The sequence below is a fragment of the Pongo pygmaeus genome, chromosome 4, assembly GCF_028885625.2.
Source record: "Pongo pygmaeus isolate AG05252 chromosome 4, NHGRI_mPonPyg2-v2.0_pri, whole genome shotgun sequence".
NCBI lineage: Eukaryota > Metazoa > Chordata > Mammalia > Primates > Hominidae > Pongo > Pongo pygmaeus.
In genome coordinates this window covers 123,961,081-123,986,201 of record NC_072377.2, presented here as the reverse complement: position 1 = coordinate 123,986,201, position 25,121 = coordinate 123,961,081, and the positions used below count along the sequence as shown (strand labels likewise).

At 37.4% G+C, this 25,121-nt stretch overlaps 1 non-coding gene across 1 annotated transcript; it reads left to right on the top strand.

Annotated features, from left to right (window-relative positions):
* Window positions 1–18,855: 18,855 nt before the first annotated feature.
* On the top strand, window positions 18,856–18,959 carry LOC129037731 (small nucleolar RNA U13). Its single transcript, XR_008502954.1, has one exon. It is a non-coding gene; the product is annotated as a small nucleolar RNA U13 (small nucleolar RNA).
* The last annotated feature ends 6,162 nt before the right edge of the window (window positions 18,960–25,121 follow it).

Sequence of the window (25,121 nt, the reverse complement as noted above, 5' to 3'; positions counted from 1 at the left end):
TGTTGTTGTTTTTATTTTGTTTTGTTTAGTCAGAGACAGGGTCTCTCTCTGTTGCCCAGGCTGGAGTGCAGTGGTGTGATCATAGGGTCACTTCAGCCCCTAGGCTCAAGTGATCCTCATACTTCAGCCTCCCGAGTAGCTGGGACAACAGGCACCAGACACGAATCACCACACCTGGCTAATTTTTTTTTGTTGGTTTTTTTTTTTTTTGAGAAACAGGGTCTCAGTATGTTGCCCAGGTTGGTCTTGAACTCCTAGCCTTAAGCTATCCTCCTGCCTCAGGCTCCCAAATTGCTGAGCCACCACACCCCACCTGACTTTTATTTCTAAAATCTCAGACTCTATAGGAAAGAGGAAAGTTAGCAGAAACATAACAGAAGCAGGATTTTTTAAATTAGGCATGCCCCCTTCTTACTCTACTACAGTGTTGAGAGGTACTGATTAGGTCAGAGAGAGAGAGGGATCTTCAAACTATGGAGGAAAGGAGCCCTCTAAAATGTGGCTGAAGAGGTACATGTGGCAAAAACTTCAAGAAGGGCTGGCTGTATTACGCATACAGGCAGAATCATGGCGACCTATCTCACACATGGCATAGGAGCTACGCCACCTAAAGACTCTCTGGCAACTGAGCTGATGGGCATCTAAACTTCAGCTGTATGCTCCAATAACCAGAGACTATGCTCTCACCCCACCCTCAAAACCTCAGCCCTGTATGATTTCCAAATAGGGAGGGGTGGAAATCCAAACGGGACATCAACAGAACCAAGGCTTAAATTACAAATTAAATGGAGTTATATAAGAAAATTGCATACTATTTCCTACACATCTCTGCTCATGGGCTGAAATGTATACCAGTTATAAGTGGCAACCCATCTGGATCTTCCTGATTCCAATCTAAAATTAGAGACACCTCATTTGGGGCAGTGGCCCCAATCCAGTGGGACTATTAGTTGACAAGTATGAGGGGGACTCCCAGAAATCACTGCATTAAAAAAGCAGTAGAAATACCCAGAGGACCAAGATGGGCCCAAATTTGAAAGGGCACTGCAGACTGTCCCCAGGCAGAAGGAGAATGAAGATAGGGCAAATGTAGCCTTGTAAAAAAATGCTGATGAGATTAAATCTCCAGTTTCTTAAAGAATCCCTAAAAAAGAGGGGCCAAAGCGCATTTTTTCATGTGGTAGAAATTTTCAGACTAAAGTAGAGAGAATTGTATAATAGGAATGCAGTTTCATGTACACATAATCCAGTTTCAACAGTTATCAGTATTCTGCCATTCTTGTTCCATCCACCACACACACACACTTTTAGTCTTTTGTTCATTTCTTTTTATTTAGGTGTTTGAGATAGAGGAGTGGGGGACTTGCTGTATTTTAAAGCAAATTCCAGACATTATGTCATTTCTGCTTGAACGCAGCAGTATGTACCTACAAAGATATGAACTTTTAAAAAGCATAACAGAAATATCATTATCTCACCAAATGAATTTAATCATAATTCTTTTATATAATTTAATAACCAAGCCATACTCAGTTTCCTCCAAATATGCTAAAATATCTTTGTATAACTGTATTGTTGAGATCAAGATCCAAACAAAGTCCACACATTGTAATTGTTCGATACATCTTTTAGTCTACAACAGTTCTCCCTCCCTTTTTAAGGCATTCACCTGTTGGAAAAAACTAAGTAATTTATCTTCTAGAATTTTCCACAGTTTGGAAATGGTTAATTGTATTCTTGTGATGTTATCTAGATGTTCCCCTATGAGCTGCATTGCCTTGTAAACAGGTAGTTAGGTCTAGACAATTGATTAGTTTTAGATTCAGTGACATGGGAAGCTTGGAGAGTTTTGCATGAGAAATTACATTTGAAAAGATCACTCTGGTAACTGTGTTGAGAATAGACTTTTAGAAGGCAAAGGCCGAATCAGAGAGAACAGTGGGCCTATTGCAATAATCCAGGAGAGAGATGAGACTGGTTTGGATCACAATGTTAGTTGTGAAAATAATGGATAGTGGTCATCTTCTGGATGTATTTTGTAGGAAGAGACAACAGAATTTGCTGAAAGATCAGATGTTTTCCAGAAGCTAGGCTTGTGGACTCCTTCATCTGGTACCCACCAAAAAAGCCCATTCTACATCTGCCCCTGAAGTCATAGCCTTCATGCGGGGAACATGTGGGGACACTAGATCAAAGGAGCCTCCTCTTGTAGCAGACAAAGATGGTTGTTTGTTCCTCCCTCTGACCTCCCCCTCTGGCTTTCCTCTGTTCCTCTTTGACTTCCCCCACCACCAGTTTCATCATCAAAACTCCTTCTGATCCTTGAAGAGTCAGGGAAAAAATGTCCACCAGGTGACCAAATATTACTTAGGGGTAGGAGTCACAGTCCTGGAAGACATACCCCAAACTGTTCACTTTCCTTACCTCTGAGTCAAGGAGGATGAGAGGAACAGGTGCAGAAGATAATGAAAGAGAACTCTATTCCTTATATTTCATACTCTGGATGGTTAGAATTCTATAACAAAAATGTACCAACATATAACTTGTGTAACTAAAAATATACACATATGAAGAACAAACCAGCGAGACTGCCATTCCTAGAAAATTGACAATATTAAGAATAAAGCAGAAGATACAATTACAGATCCTGCAGACATCAAAAAAAAAAGCAAGAAAACCCCACAAACAAAGCTATGGACATGAATTTGACAACTTAGATGAAATGGACAAATTTCTCAAAAAACACAAACTGCTACAACTCACTCAATATGAAATAAGTAAATTTCATGCCCTATAACTATAAAGGAAATTGAATTTGTAATTGTTAAACTCCCAAAAAAGAAATCTCCATGACTACATGGTTTCACTGGGAAATTCTGTCAAATGTTTAAAGAAGAATTAACATTAATTCTACACAATCTCTTCCAGAAAAAGAGGAAGAGAGATGATTTCTCAATTCATTTTATGAAGTTATTAATACCCTGATACCTAATCAGACAAAGAGAGCAACAAAAAAGAAAACTACATACCAATATTCCTAATAAATATAGATGCAAAAATTCTTGATAAAATATTAGAAAACAGAATTCAGCAATATGTATAAAGAATTACATACCATGACCAAGTGGGGTCTATTCCAAGGATGCAAGACTGATTCAACCTTCAAAATTCAATCAATATAATCCACTATATTTATAGGCTAAAAAGAAAAATCGCATAGGCTAAAGAAGAAAAGAAAATCAATCGATGCAAAACTTTTTAAAGCATTTTAAAATATTCATTCTAGCTGGGTTGGTGTGGTACTCCTATAGTCCAAGCTACTGGGGGGCTAAGGTGAGAAGATCACTTGAGCCCAGGAGTTTGAGGCCATCCTGGCAACATAGCAAGACCCCACATCTTTTTTTAAAAAAAGTTGTTCTTATAAAAATAGGAATAGAGAGGAAATTTCACAACTCAGTAGAGAGAATCTACATAAAGCCTACCACTAACATTGATGGTAAAACTGAATGTTTTTCTCCTAAGAACAGGAACATGGCAAAGCTGTCTACTCTCAATATTCTTAATAATAATGCTCTTAGCATAAAACTGGATGTTCAAGCCAGTGCAAAGGGCAAAAAAGGAAAACAAAAGTCACACAAGAGAGAATGAAAGAAATAAAACTTCCTATTTCTAGGTGACATGATTGTGTAGAAAATCCCAGAAAATCTACAGAAAGAAGAAAAGGAGGAGGAGGAGGAGGAGGAGAAGGAGGAGGAGGAAGAGGAGGAACAAAGGTAGAGAAGGAAGAAAAATGCAAAAAGAAAGAGAGAGAGAGAACTTCTATAAATGAATTCAGCAAAGTTACAGGGCAGAAGATAAAATTACATCAATTGTATTTCTATATATTAGCAACAGACACATGAACACCAAAATTAAAACAATACCACTGGCCAAGCAGAGCGGCTCATGCCTGTAATTCCAGCACTTTGAGAGGTGGAGGCGAGAGAATCCCTTGAGCCCAGGAGTTCCAGACCAACCTGGGCAACATAGGAAGAACCCGTCTCTACAAAAAGAAATTTTTAAAAATTAGCTGGGGGTGGTAGCACATGGCTCTGGTCCTAGGTACTCAGGAGGCTAAGCACATGAAATGATATTCAATGCAAAGTAAAACCACAGTGTATCACTATACAACTATTGGAATGACTACAATAGAAAAAGTGACAACATCAAATATTGATGAGGATGTTGGATCATTCATACATTGCTGCTAGAAATGTAAAATGTTATAGCCAAAAGTATGGCAGCTGAAATATATAACTACCTTATTACCCAGAAATTACATTATTGGGCATTTATCCCAAAGAAATGAAAAACCTGCATACAAAAACCTACATAACAGCTTGTTCATAATAGCCAAAAACTAGAAACAACTCAGATGTCCTTCAATGGGTGAATTATTAAACAAACTGTGGTACTTTCTTACTTTGAATACTACTTAGCAATAAAATGGATCAAACTTGGATGAATCTTCAGAGAATTACACAGACAAGGGGAAAAAAAATCAATGCCACCATGTTATATACTGTGTAATTCCACTTATAAAACATTCCTGGAATAAGGAAAGTATAAAAATGAAAAATCAATTAATGGTTGCCAGTGGTGAAGGAGGGGATGAGAGTGAGAGAAAAGCAAGTGTGGCTATAAAAGAGCAACATGCAATATGGCTATAAAAGAGCATCCCACTGCCACTCATACCATGGGGTGTGGCTCCTCTTCCTTTGAAAAGGGGAGAGAAGAGTGGGAAAGACTGCATCTTGTGGTTTGAGTGCCAGATTAGCTGCAGAACAATAGGACACCAGGTAAACTTCTAAGGTTTTTGACTCTAGTCCCTGACTTCTAGATGGCACCTCTGAAAATGCCTAGGGCCCCAGGGAACTCGCCACCCTGAAGGGAAGGACACAAGCCTCTCTGGCTTTACCACCTGCTGACAGTAGAGTCCCAGGGCCTTAAGTGAACACAAGTGGTAGCCAGGGAGTGGTTACAGTAGGCCTTCGGTGAGACCCAGTGCTGTGCTGCCTTCAGGTCTGACCCAGTACAATCATAGTGGTGGTGGCCTCATGGGAGTTTGTGTCACTTCATCCCCAGCTCTAGGTGGCTCAGAACAGAGAGACTGTGTTTGTTTGGGAGAAAGTAACGGAAGAGAACAAAAGTATCTGCCTGGTAATACAGAGAATTTTTCCAGATCTTGTCCAAGACCATCAAGGTGATACCTCTAGGAGTCTGCAAGGACCACAGTGTTACTGGGCTTGGGGTGCCCCCTAAAGCAGATACAGCTTAGATCACAACACCAAAATCCTTTCAAAAAAAGTATTCTCAAGAAGGACAAGTACTAAGTCCAGACTGAGAAGACAACAGTAAATACCTATCTATTCAATGCCCACACAGACAAACATCTACAAGTATCAAGACCATCCAAGAAAACATAACCTCATCAAATGAACTAAATAAGGCACCAGGAATCAATCCTGGAGAAACAGAAATATGTGGTCTTTCAGAAAAGGAATTCAAAGTAGCTGTTTTGAGAAAATTCAAATAAATTCAAGACAGCACGCAGAAGGAACTCAGAATTCTATATGTCAAATTTAACAAAGAGATTGAAATAATTAAAAATAATTAAGCAGAAATTGAAGACAAGAAAAACACAACTGGCATACTGAAGAATACACCAGAGTCCTTTAATAGAAGAATTGATCAAGCAAAAGAAAGAATTCATTGAGCTTAAAGACAGGCTATTTGAAAATATACAGTCAGAGAAGACAAAAGAAAAAAGATTTTAAAAAAACAATGACGCACACTTGCAGGATCTAGAAAATAGTCTCAAGAGGGCAAAACTAAGAGTTGTTGGCCTTAAAGAGGAGGTAGAGAATGAGATAGGAGTTAAAAGTTTATTCAAATGAATAATAACAGAAAGCTTTCCAAACCTAGAGAAAGATATCACTATCCAAGTATAAGAAGGTTATAGAACACCAAGCAGATTTAACCCAAAGAAGACAAGCTCAAGGCATTTAATCATCAAACTCCCAAAGGTCAAGAATAAAACAAGGATCTTAAAAGCAGCAAGCAAAAAATAAAAAATAAAAAAAAATAACGTACAATGGAGCTCCAATACATCTGGCACCAGACTTTTCAGTGGAAACCTTACAAACCAGGAGAGAGTGGCATGACATATTTAAAGTGCTGAAGGAAAAAAGTTTACCCTAGAATAATGTATCCATGAAAAATTCCTTCAAACATGAAGGAAAATAAAGACTTTTTCAGACAAACAAAAGCTGAGGGATTTAATCAACACCACACCTGTCCTACAAGAAATGCTAAAGGGAGTGCTTCAGTCAGAAAGAAAGGATGTTAATGAGCAATAAGAAATCATCTGAAGGTAAAAAAAAAAAAAAAAAAAAAAAAAAACTCACTGGTAATAGTAAGTACACAGAATATTTAAAAACTGTAGCTGCAGTGTATAAACTACCTTAAGTAGAAAGACTAAATGATGGACAAATCAAACATAATTACAACAACTTTTCAAGACATAGAAAGTACAATAAGATATAAATAGAAATAACAAAAAGTTAAAAATCAGGAGACAAAATTAAGGCATAACATCTTTATTAACTTTCCTCTGGCTTGCCTGTTTATGCAAACAGTTGTTATCAACTTAAAATAATGGGTTATAAGATACTATTTGCAAGCCACATGGTAACCTCAAACCAAAAAACATACAATGAATACAGAAAAAATGAAAAGCAAGAAACTAAATCACATCACCAGAGAAAAGTACCTTCACTAAAAGGAAAACAGAAAGAGAAAGAAGGGAGAGAAGACCAAAAAACAAATTAAAAAATTGTAGGAGTAAGTCCTTACTTATCAATATTAACAATGAATATAAATGGACTAAATTATTCTATCAAAAGACATGGAATGGCTGCGTGGATTTTTTAAAAAGCAGGACCTAGTGATCTGTTGCATACAGGAAATACAATTCACCTATGAAGACACACATAGAAATAAAAGAAAGGGGAGAAATAAGATAATCCATGCCAATAGAAACTGAAAAGGAGCAGGAGTAGGTATGCTTACATCAGACTAAATAGATTTTAAGACAAAAACTATGCAAGGCGACAAAAAAGGCCACTATACAATAATAAAGGGGTCAATTCAGCAAGAGTATATAACAATCTTAAATATATATGCACTCAACACTGGAGCACATAGATATAATAAAGGAAATATTATTAGAGCTGAAGAGAGAGATAGACATCAATATAATAATAGCTGATGACTTCAACACCCCACATTCAGCACTGGAAAGATCTTGCAGACGAATAAACAAAGAAACATCAAACTTGGTCTGCACTATAGACCAAATTGACCTAATAGATATTTACAGAACATTTCATCCAGTAGCTACAGAATACAGTTTTTTTTCCTCAGCACATGGATTATTCCCAAGGACAGATCATATGTTAGGTCACCAAGCATGTCTAAAAACATTCAAAAAGATGAAATCATATCAAGCATCTTCTCTGATCACAATGAAATAAAACCAGAAATCAATAACAAGAGGAATTTTGGAAGCAATACAAACATATGGAAATTAAATATATGCTCCTGAATGACCAGTGGGTCAATGAAGAAATTAAGAAGGAAATTGAAAAAATTTTTGAAGCAAATGATAATGGAAACACAACATACCAAAACCTATGAGGCATGGCAAAAACAGCTCTAAGAGAGAAGTTTATACATACAAGTGCCTACAACATCAAAAAGGAAGAAAAACTTCAAACAAGCTAACAACGCACCTTAAAGAACTAGAAAAGCAAGAGCATGCCAAATGCACAATTAACCAGATAAATAATAAAAATCAGAGCAGAAATAAGTGAAAGTGAATGAAAACAATACAAAGTATCAATGAAACAAAAAGTTGGGTTTTTGAAAAGTTAACCAAAATTGACAAACCTTTGACCAGACTAAGAAAATAAGAGAAAAGATCCAAATAAATCAGAGATGAAAAAGGAGGCATTACAACTTATACTGCAGAAAGTCAGATGATCATTAGTGGCTAGTATGAACAACTATATGCCAATAAATTGGAAAACCTAGAAGAAATAGACAAATTCCAAGATACATACAACCTACAAGATTGAACCATGAAGAATCCAAAACCTGAACAGACCAATAACAAGAAACAAGATGAAACCATAATAAAATTTCTGCCAGTAAAGAAAAGGCCAGGACTCAATGACTTTACTGCTGAATTCTACCAAACATTTAAAGAAAAACTAATATCAATCCTACTCAAACTATTCCAAAAAATAGAGAAGGGACTACCTCCAAACTCATTCTATGAGGCCAGTGTTACCCCGTTACCAAAACCAACAAAGACACATCAAAAAAGAAAACTGCAGGCCAATATCTCTGATGAATATCGATGCAAAAATCCTCAACAAAATACTAGCAAACCAAATTCGATAATATGTTAAAAAGATCATTCATCATGACCAAGTGGGATTTATCCCAGGGATGCAAGCATGGTTCAACATATGCAAATACATCATATCAACAGAATGAAGGACAAAACTATATGATCATTTTAATTGACATTGGAAAAGCATTTGATAAAATTCCACATCCCTTCATGATAAAACCCCTAGAAAAACTAGGTATAGAAGGAGCATACCTCAACATAATAAAAGCCATATGCAATAGACCCACAGCTAATATCATACTGAATGGGGAAAAACTGAAAGCCTTTCCTCTAAGATTTGGAATATAAGGATGCCCAGTTTCAACACTGTTATTCAACATAGTACAAGAAGTACTAGCTAGAGCAATGAGACAAGACAAAAAATAATGGGCATCCAAATCAGAGAGGAAGAAGTCAAATTGTCCTTATTTGCAGATGATATGCTCTTATATTTGGAAAAACCTAAAAACTCTACTGAAAAACTATTACAACTGATAAACAAATTCAGTAAAGTTGCAGGATACAAAATCAACATACAAAAATCAGCAGCATTTTTATATACCAATCTTGAACAATCTGAAAAAAAATTTAAGTAATCTCATTTACAACAGCCGCAAATGAAATTAAATACCTAGGAATTAACCAAAGAAGTGAAATATCTCTATAATGAAAACTATAAAACATTGATTAAAGAATTTGAAGAGGATACAAAAAATGGAAAGTTATTCCATGTTAACGGATTGTAAAATCAGTATTATTAAAATGTCAATACCACCCAAAGCAATCTATTCATTCAGTGCTATTCCTATATAAATACTAATGACATTCTTCACAGAAATAGAAAAAACAATCCTAAAATTTATATGAAACCATAAAAGACACAGAATAGCAAAGTTTCCCTGAGCAAAAAGAACAAAGCTAGAGGAATCACATTACCTGATTTCAAATTATACTATCGAGATACAGTAACCAAAACAGCATGGTACTAGCATAAAAACAGACACATTGACCAATTAAACAGAATAAAGAACCCAGAAACAAATCTACACAACCACAGTGAACTCATTTTTGACAGCAGTGCTAAAAACATACACTGGGGAAAAGACGATCTCCTCAGTAAGTAGTGCTGGGGAAACTGGATATCCAAATTCAGAAGAATGAAACTAGACTCCTATCTCTTACCATATACAAAAATCAAATCAAAATTGATTAAAGATTTAAATCTAAGACCTCAAACTATAAAACTACTAGAAGAAAACATAGGGGAAACTCTTGAGGCCATTGGTCTGGACAAAAATTTCTTGAGGCAAACACAGTCAATCAAAGCAAAAATGGACAAATGGGATTACATCAAGTTAAAAAGCTTCTGTACAGCAAAGGAAACAGTCAACAAAGTAAAGAGACAACCACAGAATGTGAGAAAATATTTACAAACTACCAATCTGACAAGGGATTAATAACCAGAATATATAGGGAGCTCAAAAACTCTAAGGGAAAAGTCTAATAATCTGATTTTACAATGGGCCAAATATTTGAATAGACATTTATGAAAAGAAAACATACAAATGATGAACAGGCCTAGGAAAAGGTGGTCAACATCACATCGTTGATCATCAGAGAAATACAAATCAAAACTATAATGAGATATTATCTCTCCCTAGTTAAAATGGCTTAAATCCGAAAGACAGGCAATAAAAAATGCTAGTGAGGATGTAAAGCAAAGGGGACCTTTGTACACTGTTGGTAGGAAGGTAAATTAATACAACCACTATGGAGAACTGTTTGGTCGTTCCTCAAAAAACTAAAAATAGAGCTACCATATGATCCAGCAGTCCCACTACTGAGTATATACCCAAAAGAAAGGAAATCAGTATATTGAAGAGATAGCTGCACTCCTATGTTTGTTGCAGCACTGCTCACAATAGCCATAATTTGGAGGCAACCTAAGTGTCCATCAACAGATGAATAGATAAAGAAAATGTGGCACATATACACAATGGAGTACTATTCAGTCATCAAAAAAGAATGATCCTGTTATTTGCAACAACATGATGGAACTGGAGGTCATTACGCTAATTGAAATAAGCCAGGCAGGGAAAGACAAATATCACATATTCTCACTTATTTGGGGGATTTTAAAATCAAAACAATTGAACTCATAGAGATAGCGAGTAGGAGGATAATTACCAGAGGCTGGGAGGGGTCGTGGGGAGTTGAGGGGATGGTGGAGATAGTTAATGTGTACAAAAAAAAAATAGCTAGGAAGAACAAATAAGACCTAGTACTTGATAGCACAACAGGTTGACTGTAGTCAATAATAATTTATTTGCACATTTAAAAATAACTAATAGTACGTAATTGGATTGTTTGTAACACAGGGATAATGCTTGAGGGGATGGATATTTCATTTTCCATGATGTGATTATTCCACATTGTATGCCTATAGCAAAACATCTCATGTACCCCGTAAATATATATACCTACTATATAACCACAAAAATTTTTTAAAAAATTTTTTTTAAAAGATCGAGGTTGGTCACTATGGGATTCAGGTAAAGAATTATCTTGCCTCTCCTACAAAATACATTTTTCTTAACACCTGTGCAAGTCTCCATGGAAGGCACACTAGATAAAATTTCTTGCTATTCACAGGAGGGCAAATAAGTTAACACTGGAGAAAGCACTTTATAAACTATACCTGCTGCAAAAGTGTAAGGTGCAAGAGTTACCCTCAGGAATTGCAAATCTAAATACCTTTAAACTAGAATGAACTTTGAAATTCTGTAACCACCATTTATTCTTCAATTTCTATAGCAACCTCCATCAAGAGTTTGCCCAGTCCACATTTCAATATTCCCACTGATAGGAAGCTTGCTTCCCCTAAAAGTAGTTTTAACATCTATCTATAGAAAGGTCTGTAAAATCTTAATTTAAGAAAAAAGAAGACCTTCTGTAAGTATGAAACTTTCCCTCATTCATCACCATTACACTCTTTAGAGACTATGTCAATCAAGAATAAGCTTGCTTATTCTATCGTTAACAAATAACCCATAAAAATCTCGGTGGCTTAAAACAACCAAGATTTCCTGCTCCTAGTGCATGTTCTCTGTGGGTCAGCTGGGAGCTTGCTCCTCATTGTCCTCACTCTTGTACCCCGGCTTATAAAACCACCACTTTCTGGAAAATTTCCAGGCATTACAGAAGGAAAGAGAATTCTGGAAAGTCTCACTTGGGCATTAAATGTTCTGACCTAGAAGTCATACAGATCACTTCCACTCAAAATCATTGACCAGGAAATACAATCTTATCATGTGCCACCCCATATTCTACAGTCCTGAGTCAAAAATACTTGTGACCAGGCACAGAAGCTCATGCCTAGAATCCCAGCACTTTGGAGGCAGAGGTGGGAAAGTCACTTGAAACCAGGAGTTCCAGATCAGCCTGGGCAACATAGCAAGACCCTGTCTCTACAAAAAATAACATAAAAAATTAGCCAGATGTGGTGGTGCACACCTGTAGAATCCATTACTTGAAAGGAAGCAGGAGGATCACTTGAGCCCAGGAGTTCAAGGCTGCACTGAGCTAAACTATGATTGCACCACCGCACAGAAGCCTGGGCAACAGAGCAAGATCCCCCATCTCTATTTTTTTAAATGCTTGTGAACAATACTGCTGAATAGCACAGACACCATATTAAAAAATTCTAATTCCTTATCATTAAATACAAACCTTGACAAACCCACCAAGCTATATTTTCACAAAACTAGGGCTGGAACTCAGATCTCTGAGATCACAATTTGGAACTTTTTCCATCATGCTGTGTTAGGATGTTTACATGAGGACAATGTAGCTGGGATTATATGGCATTTACTTAGTTTTTTGTTTTGTTTTTCTTATTCATAAATAGCTTCAGGAGGAAGGTTGGAAGTTCCTAAAGCACATGCCTTAAACTGAAAAGCAACTGCAAAATAATTTTACTACCTTTTGAAATGTTTGACCTGGTAAAGATTGGATTTCTGAGAGGCTTTTATTTTCTGAATATAGGGAATACAAAGGAAACAATCTTTCTAAGACTTCAAGAAACAACGGAAAAACTCTTGACTCTCACTTTGCTATTTCGATTTTTTTTTGACACTTTGGGTCTTTGAGTAATTGTGGCAGCAGCAGCCACAGAGTTTTACCCAAGATAAAAGTATATATAATAGCATGGCAGCCTCTGCAGAACCACACAATATGGTAAACGCCTTAGCTCGATCCTATTTGCTCATAGTTCTGTGCAAAATAACAAATGGTTCTGAAACAATTATTCCAAATATCTTTTGCTCTTATTACTTTAAAGACTTGGCTGCCAAATATTTGCTCCAAGATAAAAAAAGAACACATATATAGGACGAAGATTATGCATTAAGATATGCTGCTTATTTTGCTTCTGTAGATACAATGCACATCTTATGAATTAGAGGCAGTCTTCCACCCTTCCCCAAATGGTGGACAAATGAGCATATCATTCCATCACTTTTATCCATCCTGGCTGGAGACACTTTTTTAAAGAATATTACTTTCCTGCTCAAATCTTAAATGCCTTCCTAATATGAGGAGAATAAAGTCTAAAATATTCAACCAAACATTCAAAGGCCTGCAGGGGTAGAATCCTTATTGAATTTTCTAGCCTACAGCACAGCACTGCCCTTTAGCTTCTATTCAAGTCAGCCAAATTTCCCTCTTGAAATAGAGTGCAGGTCCTTGCTCAAGTTATTTCTTTCAATAGCACAAATGTTCAAAGTACAATTTGTTTTAAAGTTCCACTTTCTATAAGAAGCCTTTTCAGATATCCCATTGGGAATGGACTACACATTTCTGGTTTTTTTGTTTTGGTTTGGTTTGGTTTGGTTTGGTTTTTGTTTTGTTTTGATTTGTTGTGTTTTGTTTGAGACAGAGTCTTACTCTGTTGCCCAGGCTAGAGTGCAGTGGCACAATCTCAGCTCACTGCAACCTCCACCTCCAGGGTTCAAGCAATTCTCCTGCCTCAGCCTCCCAGGTAGCTGGGATTACAGGCACCAGCCACCACACCCAGCTAATTTTTGTATTTTTAGTAGAGACGAGGTTTCACCATGTTGGCCAGGCTGGTCTTGAACTCCTGACCTCAGGCCTGCCTTGGCCTCCCAAAGTGCTGTGATTACAGGCATGAGCCACCACGCCCAGCCTGGACTACACATATCTATAGCATGTTAGTTGTTCTTCTGTGATAGCCCTTTTCATATTCTGCCTTCAGGTCAGTCTATTAATGAACATATCTGATTTCCCTACAACACAGGATATAAATCCTTGGAAAGTGGAGGCTATAATTTCTCATCTCTGGATTCTCCACAGCTCCTTGAACTTAGTTTAAGCTCCCCTACTCACCACCTGCCCCTCAAAATAAAAACAAAAGCCTAAATAAATTGCCAAAGTACTGGATCTTGTTTCTCCCTGGCCCAAACAATGTCCCAACTGGTTTCTCTTTTACTTTTCTTCACACAAGCACAAAAGTGTAATCTCTGCATTTATCTGTAAAAGGAGGGATTTGTCAGGCCTGTCACCATACCCACGTATCTGAAGCAAAGTGAGAACGCTGCTTGTCTTGCATAATAAACCCAACTCCCTTTATCTTTATCAAAAACTATTTTTTCCACTGCCTAAAATTTAACCATGGAGAATCAGCACTTTGAATATTTAACTTTCAAAATTTCTTATTAAAATACAAGTACTTTTGTGAGAAGTGATACCTTAATTTAAACCATTATCAACCAATGTTTTAGCAATGATTAGAGGAAAACAAGTCAGGAATTAAGCCATTTCTTAATGGAATAAAAGATATGGAAACAGGGAAGAGAGGGAATAGTATCCGGTTAGCAGGTAGATGACGGTGGTGGTGAGAAAACAACAAAAATATTCAACTTCCGCATAAATTTGCAACAGACTAGATCTTCCTGAGATGGTGTGCCTGTATGAAGCAATGTATTAAGAACATAAGAAACATATTTTACATATATACCCATAGCCAAATTAATAATGTTAACAGACATTATTACTGTTCGGTAGAACAGAGATTCACAGAAGTTCAAATAACTACACAGTAATCAAAGTTTAATTATAGAAGAGCCCAGAGATTTGGATAAAACGCACAATTGTAAAGGAAACCTTCCCATCAGATACTTTGTTGCTGTGTATAAATGAGAAGCAAGAGAAGCAATCCTTACAAAGCAGGCTCCGATGATTGCTGGTGCCTAGGAAACCTCCTGGCCCAAAAGGATTACTCTGAACTGAGCCACGTCTTCCACTGAATCTGTTTTGTAGAGTTTTGAAAATCTCCATGGACCTGATACCCTTGACATCAATCCATGAAAGTAAATGGGATTAACAGGCTCTGGCCAAGGTTTCAGTGTCCCTTCCAAGAGATGGGCAGTGTATCCACAATTGAGAGGGGGAATATGAATTGCTGGCAAATCCCATGCTTACAATGCCTCTTGGTCTATAAATCATGCCTTCCTGCTGTTTATAATTCTATAAATGATTAGAGAGAAATTTGTTCCTAGATGCAATAACTGAGGTCACTGAAGATTACATGCTGCATGAGCTCACAATATCTGCCCTGAGAAAAACAATAAAGTGGTCAACCTCCTACTCCTTTTGCTGGAATACTTACTGTTTGTCACTAAAGGAGTTTAGCTGTAACCTATGAGCAAAAACCTTCTGTCATTCACATTCAGTTCTTTAGTGGGTAGAAAGGGGTCAGAGAAACTTAAGAGTATCTGAACAGTTGAAGATTCCAACCTGACACAGAGCTGAGAACAGTGCATCTACCATGTGGGTAATTTTTAAGACTGCTTGGATGTATCGAACCTTTTTATTGGTTCTCTGTCTTTCAGGTGTCCCAAAATTTCTATCTCATTGCAATTTTGGAAATGACTCAAGTTCTGTCTTCCTCCAGAGAAAGGAAGTAGCCACAAGTTTTATAAACCTAAAATTAGAGTTGCCAAGTTAGACTGTCATACCGTTGGAGCCTGACAATATTTAATACCTGATAACATCATTGTCAAATAACATTTCTAAGAACCCAATTGCATGACATATTGAAGTTCTAAGTTGAAGATCACAAATTACATCGTTGTAGTCTCTGGGCCTCCTAGTTCCCACAGTCTAAAGCAGGTGTGTGCAGTGTATAGAAAAGTCAAAATAAAAAATGGCAGACCAGAATTAGAATGGACAAAGCAACTGCCCTACCACTGTGGATTCTTTCCATCTCCTGCCATCCATCATTCTTCCCCCAAAAGTATATCCCAACCCTCGTGACCAGTCCCACCTCCTTGAGGTGGAGGCAAAGCCTGGAAAGATAATCCAGCAGTTGCTGAGATGCTCAGGATTGGGAAGGACTTTGGTGTTTGTGAAATCCAGTCCCCATGCTACCCTTGAATTTCCTCTACAATGGCTCCACCAAGTAGTTACCTGGCAAATATTCACACACTTTCAGGGGCTGGTAATTCACCACTTTCTAAAGAAAACTATATCTCTGGGCAAGTATGATAGAAAACTCTTCTTTGTAAGGCCAAATCTACTTCCCAGAGTCTATTGTTTCTAGTTGCTTCCTTTGGGGCCACAGAGAACAAGTCTACATTCCTCTTCCATAAGACAGCCCTCCTAATATCTCAAGACTATTATCTCAGCCCTTTAAGTCTTTTCATAAGCTACATAGTCGTATCCTCCAAGCATTCAGATTTTATTAGCCTGTTGCCATCCAAGTTTCCCCTAAATGTGTCCTAGTTGCTTTATATTTGTCTTAATGTACATTTCCCACAACTGCACACAATATTCCAACTAAGCCCTGACCAAAACAAAATAAGAGTTGTGTTCTTACTTTCTTCATTGTAAATACTTCATCTAAGACTAGTTCTTTGGTATACACATCACATTAACTCTTGCTGACCCGATCCAGGCATTTTGAAGTAGCCAAGTCAAAATTCAAAACCATTATTTATTCCCAAGTAATCTAGCCAAATGATAACTAGGACTCTTCTATCCCCAACCTGAAGACCATCCATAAGCCTTAGCCCAGAAAAATGAAGGCACAATAAACGGGTGAAAGGTTTTGTTGTGTACTTTCCTTTTATTTTTTATAAGTAGAAAAATCTTTTAAAAATCAGCAAAATAAAACATTCATTTATTCAACATTTATTGAGGACCCATTATGTACAGCTCTCAAAATTACTGGGGCCACAAAGATAAATATTTGCAATCAGTGCTGTAGAAACTCTTACCAACTGGTTTCATGGTTATTTCTTTACCCTACTCTTGAGTAGGTGATAGAGTATACTCTTGTGTTTAATGTAATTGCTCCATGCACTGAACAGATTCTAATGTTTTATGCCAGCCTAATCTTAATGCAACATTGACAACAATAATAATACCTAACATTTGTTAAATGTTTATTACATATTTGCTTTGATTTCTAGACTTGATTTGCTCAAGATCCTTCCAAATCTCTTCAGGTCAAAAATAATTGTCTCAAAATGTCATGCAACTTGGTGAGCTACCTACATAAACATTTAACTCCTGTGAAGGCATGCCTAATAAGTTAAACCATTAATTGCCAAATAATATTCTGTTTGGTTGATAGTAAAATGTAGGAGAAAGAGCACAAGTCTGGCATTAGAACCACCTGGGTTTGAATTTCAGCTGCACTAATAAACAAGCCATCAGCCCAGGACAAGTTTCCCTCCCTCTGGAAATGGAGATAATACCCTTTACCTTGCCATGTTCCTGTATAAAGCACTTGACACAATACTTGTAAATAGGCAGTAAATGGCATGTTTCCCTCACAGCACAGATTATTACAGCTTACATCTCATTTCCCTTAAATAGATTACTCGCTCATAGAGAAGGGACTGAGATTTGCTTTTCTTCATATCCCTCATATTCCCGACACCTAGCATAAGTAGACACCCACATTCTTCTTCAATATAAATGTGAGCATCTGGCTTCAAGTTCAGTTGCATATCATCTAGAAATAATCACATTTCTGTTCTGGTCTCTCATTTTCACAAGGGATGTTTGAAGATTTTCAGGGGTTATCTAAGATCAACTATTATTTAAAAAAAAAAAAATGCCCTCCTCGAGTCCCAGGCAGTCGTGTTGAAGCTCTAAGTCCAATCTATTTGACAAACAGGTTAGCATTGACATTTATTATATTTTTAATGTTGAGCCAACTTTAAGCTCAACTTCTCTCCTAAATTAATGGTGTTCCAAGACATGGCTAAAGCAAGAGGAACAAGAAGTGTTTGATGGGGAAAGCCAACACCTGATATTTCCCATTTCTGACCTGTACCTCAGCAAGCTAAAGGAAAATGTTGTTGGTCTCCAGTGTCTACCCTAAGCAATAAAATTAAGAAGTTTACTCCCACACTGCCTTAACCAGGCTGAGGTAATTGTTATTGTTATGGCTTTAGCAGTTTGAGTGGGAGAAGATGAGAATTCTGAAAGAGATTTATTTACTGCAAAGCATCCCAAATATCTCATTAATCTGCTTTTCATTTGGCAAACTTTTATTTCATTAAAAGTGCCATGCTGTGTGGTTTAAAACAAAGCAAAAATGCCTCTGGGAAGACAAAGCAGCAAAGTGGAAACAGCTTGGGATCTGAAATGATTTTGATATGAGTTTGATTTCCAGGTGTGCTACCTACTTGCTCTGTGACCACAGGCAGTTTTCCATAGTTAGTTAGAACCCCAATTTCCTCATCTATAAACATAGGACAACTGTTATGTTGTTTGTGAATACTGATGCCAGCTCTAGGACCTTGGGCTCTCTTTTGTTTATCTGTTTATTTCTTCATTTGCGAAATGAAGATCATAATGGTACCAACTCCATAGAGTTTCTGATGAGAATTTAGACAAGTGAATATATGTAAACTGATTAGAACAGTGTCTAGCACAGAATATGTGCAGTGTGTTTGTCATCATCATCATCATCGCCATCACTACTAAGTGACACATGTAAAGTGTGCCTTGCACAATACCTGATACCTAGGAGGTGCTCTATAAATGTAAGAGAAAACATGTCCCCTCACAACTAGAAACCTTCCATTGGGGTCTGAAGAAACTCACTGAGTAGGAAGGCCTATTGCACAATTGTAGACTCTGCATTTTGGAGAAGGAGGGATCATCATGTAGATGAAGGCCTGTTTACAAAAGTAAAGACCAAGGGAGGTAGAGAAGGGAGTTAACCCTGAAAAGGTGGCATAGTTAATAAAAAAGAGAAATTCCAGGCCTCCTGCAGCCAGATTACTGCATTATTCTGCCTTCTAAAAGTGTTACTTGGTTGAGTGATCCTTTTGTAGCTCATGAACATGATGACTGGGTGTTCAAGCACGTGTGAGAGATGTGCCACCCTTGAACCTTGTTATGACATTGGCACATTACCTGTCTGACCTGAAAACAAAATAGAAATAAAAATAAAAGTATTACTTGGTTGAGAAACACCTTCCAACAAATAATTTGCAAACTGTCAGATGGCATCTGATCCTCTGCGATTTTCGTGAGCTTGAGGTAGCTTGAAGAGATGCTAGCAATATAAAGGGAGAGGGTGGCTCCTCAGCAATTTTCTTAGCAGTTCCAATTCAGAAAGGGGACATTCACCTCTCTCCAGACAGTAAAACAAGAACAGGGCCTCTAGATACTTGCCACCCACAAATGCAAATTCAGCAAGCTCTGCCTCCCTGGGTTAATTTTAAACACTGCTTTTTAATCCAAGTTTAGATTTGTTTTGTTGTATACGTACAACATCACTGAGTTTCAGAGTTCTTATTTCTTATCCCTAGGTAATGAGATCTTTTTTTAGCTGATTTGATGTCACTCACCACTAGAAGGAAATAGAATGTCCCTCTTCTAATTGGAAATACGTAAGTGCTTCAGTGGGTTTTCCTTCATTCCTTCCCTTTGTCAGTGAGATAGATCTGACCTAAGGAGTTTTGGCTTTCAAAGCAGCTTTGAAAAACCAAGGATAAAAGAAATTCAATTAACCAAAGAATCAGAAGTCAAGAATACAAGAAAGAGACCAGGAAACAGAAGGGGAAAAAAGTCAGCCCTGGGTTGAGCACAAAATATTGACATTTTTGGTTGCCCAAGCTTGAGTCTAGGTTCTATTTAGTGCTGGGATTCTGAGCCTCTCTGGAAAACTAATGGAACAAGTAAGGCTAAAGTCTGTTTTCATGAGGAGCCAAACGGAGGACCAGGTGATGGTCTTAATACAGCATTTAAGCTTTTTTCCAACTTTGTCCATACCATACCTGCCCTCATGGCCTCAGATCTCAGTACTAAAAAGAGAGAAGGCTGTACATCTAAAAATAAATAAATAAATAAATATATATATATATATATATATATATATATATATATATACTAAAAACCTTGCTTTGAGATCCACATGTATCCCCAAAGGGAGAAGAAGGCATTATCCCACTTCCACCCAGCTTACATCAAGAACTCCAAGAAAGAAATCAGAGGCATAGGCAAAAATGGTACCAGGAGAGGGTACTGACTAACAGCAAAGGCTATCACCCCTCCGAAGGCAGCCCGCCTATCAACATGAGGCCAGAAGCAGGGCGGGGGGGAAATAACATCAGAAATTCATGGGTGGTTGATAGAACTAGCCAGCACAGACAGACCACCCCTGGGGACTCCACTGGGGGTGGGTAGAAAGGACATAGAGGTTTGTAATAGCCAGAAGGATCAAAAGCCAAAAAATATGGGTTATTACCATTTATATGACCCCTTTTTAAACTCCAAGTTCATGCAGCCTGAGAAAATGAGCTTATATTAGTAATATCACCTCCTTTCCTTTTCCTACAATTTAAACTGCATACAGTGTTATAATGAGGATCCCTACTGAGCTGTGCTCATACCAACTAACTCTTCTGATGCAGGTGTTCTCTGTCAAAGATATACAATTTTTGATGCTTAGAATTTAATTAGGTGCTGCTCTTTATATATTAAAGTAATTCAAACTATTGTACCACCTGGTTATACGATTTCTGTTACATTTCTTGTAAGTATGATGGGCTGGTACTGAATTATCCATTTTCTCATTCAGGTTCCCTTGAAACTAATCACATGTGTTTGAAAAAGAGTAGGTCAGGGTTAGGGACTATCTATGACTGTGAGAGCATTTCTCTATAAAGAAGCAATATAATATGGAGAATTAAGCAGCACTCATTCAGAGGATAACAAAAAACTCATTATTATTGTTATCTAGAGCCTCAGTCTGGGCTTCAGTTTCTTCATGAGTGTAAACACATTTTTTGCAGATAATATCTCCTATGCTTCCCCTAGGAGTTCTTAAGAGTCAGAGGAGATCATCTGAAAGCTTTATTAACCTATAAGGGATCATGAAAAATAAGGAGCTGCTTAGTCCATTGGAGAAATAGAAACTTGTTTTCAGGCGAGTTAAGATACCGGCTTCCCTAACTGTTGGTATTAAAATTTAGTAATTTATAAAATTTAGCACTCCATCTCACAATTCTCATGTAATTACATGAAATTCAGAGGGAAAGAAAATAAAGACCAATCCCCTCCCGTCACAGTTTCTGGGCAATTTTAGCTCATATTAGACATCTTTAAGCAATGCTGCATTCTAACATCCAATGCTAGGCGTTCTTTTGGAGAACAAAGAAAATATGTACCAATACAAAGCTGCTTTTGCCATTGTTATCCTAAATGCACATGGATGTCTTCTTAAAGCACTTTGCAAATCAATATGCCACCAACTTAGTGAAATCTGGCACCATACGGTAAACGTATGACTAAAGAGAAGCATCTTTCCCATGAAAAAACTAGTGGCTTTTAGTGGCCAGAATAAAAACAAAATTAAATTGGAGTCTGGGGATGGTGATAGAAGGAGAAGTGGGTCATCCTTATAAACCCCATTCCTTTCAAAAGTTTGTGTTAATAGAAGCCCAATCTCCAAAATATGAGTTTCTATATTACCTAGGGGAAAATGATGTCAAAGTAATTTGAATATTTTTCAAATAACTTTCCTTAATACTTTATGCAACTGTGAAATCCCACAGGCCTGTAAATCTTAGCAAAGCCACCGTTTCCAGCTCAAAACCCTGCCTTTGGGTCTGCCTTTCTCTCTTCTTTTCTGGATGAGTAACATTTTCAATCAAGTTGTTTTTCTTGTTACTCTGGGAAACAGGCTCTTTCTGAATAAACATAATCCCCCATTTCAGGCTCACGGGTATTACCTTCTTCTCTTTCTCATATCAGCTAGAACATGAGGATTTACATCCTAGCAACTGTGTGGGTAGAGGAGAGATGCTGTAGGGTAGGACAATTCACTTTAGCAATCTTAAGAGTAGGGTCACCTCAGAAAAAAAATGCTTTACTTCTCTGAGTTGGATCTCTCAACTGCCAACTGCGGACAACAGTAACACTAGTAAGAATCAAATAGGACTTCACTCTATATGTTTCTAATAAGAACAGCCCCCACTGCCTGCCTTGTGACCCCACTGTGGTGTATACAGACTTCAATCACAACATTTTAGTCCACTTACTTGTTTATATTTCTGTCTCCCCTCACTCAACTGAAAGCCTTTGGAGAACAAGACCTTTCCCTTATTTATTTTAGGAATCCCCAAATTAAGCTTGTCGATGTTCATTATGTAATGGTTTTAAAGGAATTTCGGTCAAAGGATTAATTTGCTAATTGACTAGTTGATTGGTTGAGCGAATTCTGCAAATGAACGCACTTTGTAAACCTCTGAGCACTAGACAAATGTAAAGCATTATTACATGGAATTCCATAATTAGCTTTGAACTTAAGGTAATTAGATAGTTGCTCAAAGTCAAAATGTAATGAGCCTTATAAGTGGTCTTATTTCATAGTGTTCTTAGTTTTTGTTTGTTTAATCCAGACAGTTGCCAAAAATTTACAAACCCCAAAATAATACACTAAAAAAGCAGTTCATGCAATCAAAATAGTGGAAAGTATTTTGCTGTTAAATTAGCATTGCCTCATAAAAACACAATGATGGAATGACATACTTTAAATTCTTCCTGGGTATAAAGTGGCATCCTGGAGAGACCATTAATGCTAACACCAACACAACATAAAACACTCAGGGGACTGTCCTCAGATGCCCATTTTGTTTTTACAAATTATCCTCTATATGAGAGTATTTAAATAAACCAATTAGGTTTGGGATTTTTCCCCCTATTCGATTCAATACCACAAATATTAGATGCCAACTTCATATTAGCTAAGTACAACAGGACAAATAAGGATTTTAGGGTGGGACGTAGGTTGCAAAAGGGAGTCTTGACAAGAACACAAATACCATAACCAAGGCAGAATGTAAATGCCGTAAGACAAATACATAACTCTCTAGTGCTATGAATCTAGAAACAGAGAAGTAACAGGCAGCTGGGGAAGATCAGAAAAGGCATCATGGTGGAGGAGGTATCTGTAATAAAAGTTAAGCTTTGAGCAATATTGCAAGCCACACAGATAGGGAGGACAGTATGATAGGGCTAGAGGAGTGGGTATTGCAGAAAGGCGGAAGACCAACTCCTCCAGCTATCTTTGGTCTGCATTTCCAGAAGTATCTACTTCATTGGTTCCTGGAATATCAGCTTGACTTTGCTAATAACCAGTCTGAGAGTACTCACATTTAATGAAAAATAACACTGATGTGATTACTGCCAATATCGCTCCCTTTTAACAACAGCAACAAACATTATTTTTCAAAAATGGAACAACTGCATTTTTATAATATCCTTGAGAAAGAATTAAAAATGTGAAATATATTCTAGGTGACTTTTTTTTAATATACTTTAAGTTTTAGGGTACATGTGCACAACGTGCAGGTTTGTTACATATGTGTACTTGTGCCATGTTGGTGTGCTGCACCCATTAACTCGTCATTTAACATTAGGTATATCTCCTAATGCTATCCCTCCCCCCTCCCCACAACCCACAACAGGCCCTGGTGTGTGATGTTTCCCTTCCTGTGTCCATGTGTTCTAATTATTCAATTCCCACTTATGAGTGAGAACGTGTGGTGTTTGGTTTTTTTGTCCTTGAGATAATTTGCTGAGAATGATGGTTTCCAGCTTCATCAATGTCCCTACAAAGGACATGAACTCATCATTTTTTATGGCTGCATAGTATTCCATTGTGTATATGTGCCACATTTTCTTAATCTAGTCTATCATTGTTGGACATTTGGATTGGTTCCAAGTCTTTGCTATTGTGAATAGTGCCGCAATAAACATATGTGTCTTTATAGTGGCATGTTTTATAATCCTTTGGGTATATACCCAGTAATGGGATGGCTGGGTCAAATGGTATTTCTAGTTCTAGATCCCTGAGGAATCGCCACACTGACTTCCACAATGGTTGAACTAGTTTACAGTCCCACCAACAGGGTAAAAGTGTTATTTCTCCACAACCTCTCCAGCACCTGTTGTTTCCTTACATTTTATGATCGTCATTCTAACTGGTGAGAGATGGTATCTCATTGTGGTTTTGATTTGCATTTCTCTGATGGCCAGTGATGATGAGCATTTTTTCATGTGTCTTTTGGCTGCATAAATGTCTTCTTTTGAGAAGTGTCTGTTCATGTCCTTTGCCCACTTTTTGACAGGGTTGTTTGTTTTTTTCTTGTAAATTTGTTTGAGTTCACTATAGATTCTGGATATTAGCCCTTTGTCAGATGAGTAGATTGCAAAAATTTTCTCCCATTCTGTAGGTTTCCTGTTCACTCTGATGGTAGCTTCTTTTGCTGTGCAGAAGCTCTTTAGTTTAATTAGATCCCATTTGTCAATTTTGGCTTTTGTTGCCATTGCTTTTGGTGTTTTCGACATGAAGTCCTTGCCCATGCCTATGTCCTGAATGGTATTGTCTAGGTTTTCTTCTAGGGTTTTCATGGTTTTAGGTCTAACATTTAAGTCTTTAATCCATCTTGAATTAATTTTTGTATAAGGTGTAAGGAATGGATCCAGTTTCAGCTTTCTACATATGGCTAGTCAGTTTTCCCAGCACCATTTATTAAATATAGGGAATTCTTTCCCCATTGCTTGTTTTTGTCAGGTTTATCAAAGTTCAGATAGTTGTAGATATGTGGCATTATTTCTGAGGTCTCTGTTCTGTTCCATTGGTCTATATCTCTGTTTTGGTACCAGTACCATGCTGTTTTGATTACTGTAGCCTTGTAGTATAGTTTGAAGTCAGGTAGCATGATGCCTCCAGCTTTGTTCTTTTGGCTTAGGATTGACTTGGCAATGTGGGCTCTTTTTGGTTCTGTATGAACTTTAAAGTAGTTTTTTCCAATTCTGTGAAGAAAGTCATTGGTAGCTTGATGGGGATGGCATTGAAACTATAAATTACCTTGGGCAGTATGGCCATTTTCATGATATTGATTCTTCCTACCCATGAGCATGGAATGTTCTGCCATTTGTTTGTACCCTCTTATTTCATTGAGCAGTGGTTTGTAGTTCTCCTTGAAGAGGTCCTTCACATCCCTTGTAAGTTGTAGGTATTCCATTCTCTTTGAAGCAATTGTGAATGGGAGTTCACTCATGATTTGGCTCTCTG